Source organism: Festucalex cinctus, chromosome 1 (genome assembly GCF_051991245.1).
Source record: "Festucalex cinctus isolate MCC-2025b chromosome 1, RoL_Fcin_1.0, whole genome shotgun sequence".
NCBI lineage: Eukaryota > Metazoa > Chordata > Actinopteri > Syngnathiformes > Syngnathidae > Festucalex > Festucalex cinctus.
In genome coordinates, this window is record NC_135411.1 from 65,229,675 (window position 1) to 65,234,480 (window position 4,806).

Sequence of the window (4,806 nt, forward strand, 5' to 3'; positions counted from 1 at the left end):
CTTCTCCTTTGCTGAGATAATCCATCCCACCTCACAGGTGTGCCATATTCAGATGCTGATTCGACACCATGATTAGTGCACAGGTGTGAGTTAAACTGTACACAATAAAAGGCCACTCTGAAACCAGTCAGTTAACCCCCCACCCCCTTCCCAATAAAACAAAACTGCACCTTTCAGATTGGCCTTTTATTGGGGGCAGTCTAAGGCACACCTGTGCACTAATCATGGTGTCAAATCAGCATCTGGATATGGCGCACCTGTGAGGTGGAATGGATTATCAAACGAAAGGAAAAGTGCTCACGATCACAGATTTCGACTGGTTTGTGAACAGTATTTGAGAGAAATGGTGATACAAAACAAAAGTTTTGGCATTTATATTTTTGTTAAGTATACATTGCCCATATAAGATCACAGTCTATTTATGAAAATTAAATGATAGTGTAAAAATATAGGAATATTTTTTATAATCAAATAAAATGAACATTGAAATTCTGTTATTTTAGGACTTTTTCTTTTTTCTTTTTTTTTAACAGTGTACATCAAGCAAGAATGGGAAATAATTCCACCTACAAAGCTTCATCCATTAGTGTACTCGGTTCCCAAATGCTTATTGAGTGTTGTTCAAAGAAAAGGTGATGTAACACAGTGGCAAACATGGGCCTGTCCCAGTTTTTTGGAAAATTGGCGACTGTGTTTGTATTTAAACCTTAAACCTGTTGGCCGACCTGTTTTTCATCTATTCCTTCCAAAGGTGAACAGACACGACACACCGATTACAAACTTAAACTCTATGACGAACACAGTGTTGAAAAATCATTTACCACTTTATTGCTGCTTACATACAGTAAATTCCAAAACATCTGCTTGTGTTGTTACTGGTGATCCTACTACTGTCGGAAGCACTAATGTGATAAGCTGAACCTCATCCGGTAGCATTACTTCATATCTCATCCAGAGGATTTTTTTTTCACCCCTCTTCATTTTGACACATCTACCAACACGGCCTCTTATCTCCACTGATGGGGGATGAGCCAGAGAGAAGAAGAAATGTTTTTAGTAGGTTGGAGAGTGAAGGGATCCTTGGAGATAAGAGCCCCTTCATCGTGACACTGCAGAACCACGAAACGCTGGAGGAGAGGGAAAAGTTCACGGTAATATCCAGCATGCATCCTTGTCTAACTGAGTATTATTGCAGCTGTCCCTCAGCCCCCAAAACAGGCGAGACATTTTCAGACAGGCGCTTCGCTTTATTTGCAGATTGAGACCATCGGATGCTGTTCAAACTATAAATGAACAACATCCTTTACAAGTTCAGAACATAATATTGTGAAAAAGACCTTGTTCTCTATCAAGACTTAAGCTCTGTTTCTTGAGCTGTCGTGGACCTTGTCTTGAGATTCAGGAATGATGTGTCCCTGCTTTGTTTCCTGAAGTCCCAGAGACAACCAAGTTTTCCTTGAGTCATTTGTTATCATAAAAGAGGCAAGCTAATTCATCTTTGTAACATGCAAGTGATTGCCTACGAGCACATCATTTGCATAAACGTATTGACACGAAAAACACTGTCTAACTAACCTAAACTAAGTGAACATGGATGTCTCATGGCGTCTTGAAATGCTTACATAATTTTACAGTACAGTCCAATGGCCTTTGTGTCGCAGGTTTACAAGATTCTGGTGCTCAGGAGTCAAGGGGACAGCTGGATAATCTTTAGACGATACACAGACTTCTGCAGACTCCAAGACAAGGTGATCACCTATCACACATAGGAGGCTATTCTAAAATCCAAGCCATGGTGGGAAAATCCATATTAAGAATTACAAAATGTCATCTTGGTCTTTTGGGTGCGTTGATTTTGCAGCTCCAGGATTTGTTTCCCAGCGCCCACTTAGCTTTGCCTCCCAAACGTTGGTTCAAAGACAACTACGAGAAGAGTTTCTGGATGAACGGCAGACTGGTTTGCAGCGCTTTCTGCAAAATCTGACTTACCACAAAGACATCAGCAACTGGTATTGTGTGGTTTAAAAAAAAAGAAAAAAAGATGAATATGTTAGAATTTCTAACTTTTTTTGTTGTTTAAATTAAGAGAGGCCACATATACTGTATGGTACTTCCATAAAAGAAATCTGATTTTTTTTTTTTTTTTTTTAATCTGATCCTGCTATGACTCATACGATAAATACATAATACAGTAACGTTTGACTTTTGTGTTCCCAGTGTTCCTGTCAGGCAGTTTCTTTGTATGACTGATTCACCAGGTCCATTTGACAGTCTGGAAGAAAGCAGGGTCGGTTTATTTTATCTCATTCTTTTCAACTGTCAATCACTCGTTTGCACATTTTTCAACCCATAAAATGGCAAAAGACAGGAATTGGTTCATACTGTGTATACTATGGACACATTTTAAGTTTAAATAAATTTATGAATGATATCCTCAGAAAAAAAGTGGCAAAAAAAGTGTTATGTTACAGTGATAAATTTTAAATGGCGATTTAAAATGTAAAAACAATCAGTAGTAAATAGTTTTCGTGACAGTAAGTCGATCACTAAGCCTACTTTTTTTTTCTTTTCTTTTTTTTTAACAATATTTTATCCTTTATTTCCATTCACAAGACACGATTCACCGAATGAAAATTAATTGACTCAAATTTGGCCAGGTAATACTATTTGGCTTATATATTAAATAAAAGATGTTTTTCAGGCTTTCTGTGCCACTCTGGAGAAGACGAACCATCATCTGCAGAGGGAACTGATGGAAAAGCAGAAAGAAGTCGAACAGTTGAGGAAGAGTCTGAATGAGAGGACAAACTACATTAACCTTTTGATGAGGAAAGTCCACTGTGTTTCCTTTCTCACGAAATCTCAATAATCATCATAAAGTGATCACTTTTATGGCTTTATGGTAAGTTTTGTAAATAAGTGTGTTGCTCTCTGTTTCTTTTATTGCCTCACAGGGAGAAATAAAGTTTTCTAAAATGATAAGCTTTCACTTTTCTTTCACCTCAACTTGCCATTGATGTCCTCCAGGGGGCGTCAGAGGTCTTCACTGCCCTCGGCGATCCATCCTTTTTAGCAGGGCTTCTCAAATCTTATGGTGCCAGGGACCTATTGCGATTAAATTAAACGTGTTTTACAGACAACATGACGAAGCAATTTGACTGTCCTATCTGTATACGATGGCACAAAGGCCTGAAATTCTGATGGCGCTGACATATTTATGATATCTGAGAGAAGAAAAAATGATTTTGACAAAGAGACTGGCTTTTGCAGATGTTGTTTTGCTTTTGGCACGAATTGTTTTCGAATACACGTGAATTCTGACTTTGCTGATAATTCTTTTCCTTTTTGGCTTTTATTTTCTTTCCTTCACTTTTATTTTATAATTTGTATTGCATGTTCAATGTTCAATAAACCGAACCAGTTGTTTTGGAAATGCACTTGCTTGTTTTGCAAATTTGGAGAATTATTTGAGAAACGTACCGAAGTGACCTTAACAAAGGAAAATTGTTCTATTTTAACAAGGTTTTTATTCGGTGGGGGAATGGGATTATAGTTGTAAAAAAATATTCTTTCTATTCTATCCTTCCATTTACTCATTTTTTGGGGGGACAGTTACCGCACGATGACAAGGTTGACATATTTTGCATATGATCAATATGATCATGAAAATGTAACACAACACATGATCAGGATGACTGCATGGTTTTATGAAATAGCTGGACGATAAAACCATTTAATTTATTGAATCTTTTATTTTCTTGAATCACTATACATACTGTAGTTAGTGGAGCAGTGTGTGTGACATGCCAAAATCATGTGCATCCAATGGGAAAATGACACAAAATGAGGGAAACACATTTTAAGTGACTTACTGTACTTCTTTTTGTGCAAATGTTTGGCCACTATTAAGGTACCTTATACTGCAACATTATCATGATGATGGCATGATTCTGCTGAGGTGACCAAAGGCACTGACTTGATTGTGATATTGCCCCAGGTAAGCTGAATAAGGTCATGCATTTAATTTGAGTCAATAAGAATAAGGGTTATAGGAGTTGGTAGTGCATACACTCCACCTTCTTTCAGTTCAGCGATTCCTCAGAAGTTCGTCTTGGCAAACACTTGGAGCTCATCTCAAGCTCACCTGATAACATTTCTATGATTTTAATGTGATATAGAGCTCATTTAGAAAGAAAAACAATGGCCATAGTATGTATGGGCAATTGTGGTTGTAAATTTGTGGATGCGCCATTTCTTTAAAATAGGACAAAACAGCTTCAAAAAGATCTGCAGGCAAAAGTACAGATGCTTCACATCATAAAAATCAAGACGTTTCTCGGACAATTGATTAACCTTTGTTTTTGATCTGTTGTCACATGTTTGGCTTCATGTGTGCAAAGATTGATATCATTTTTAGAGTGGAAAAGGCAACTCTTGTCAGAATATCAATCACAAAGCATTGTCTTGTATCGTGGCTTGTTGAACGCTCCTGATATTGTTTTTATCACCTCTATAGAAATCAGGAAAACTCACTAAGAATTGTGGGTATGGATCCAGCAAAGTACCTCCAGATGCGCTCTCCCAACAGTGTCCTGGGGTGGAATTGCCAACAAGAAATACAATCCCACATTAAACTCAACTTTCTGGGGATAAATTTCCCCACTGTCATTACTTTGTACTGACTGCCTTAACCCAGTCAAGTCATCAGCTCTCTTACTGGAAATGATCCAATTTCCCGAAATATTGTCAGAAAATTATTATTTTCCAAATATACAGTGTCTGTTCATCTACCAGCGTCACATAGTG

The 4,806-nt window shown here is 37.6% G+C and overlaps 1 pseudogene across 1 annotated transcript; it reads left to right on the top strand.

The window, feature by feature from the left end:
• The first annotated feature begins 231 nt into the window (after positions 1-231).
• Positions 232-2,869, top strand: LOC144013020 (sorting nexin-16-like; annotated as a pseudogene). The gene is made up of 7 exons (XR_013282152.1): positions 232-319; positions 534-632; positions 1,036-1,151; positions 1,662-1,748; positions 1,862-2,009; positions 2,218-2,287; positions 2,702-2,869. The product of XR_013282152.1 is annotated as a sorting nexin-16-like (transcript).
• Positions 2,870-4,806: the final 1,937 nt, after the last annotated feature.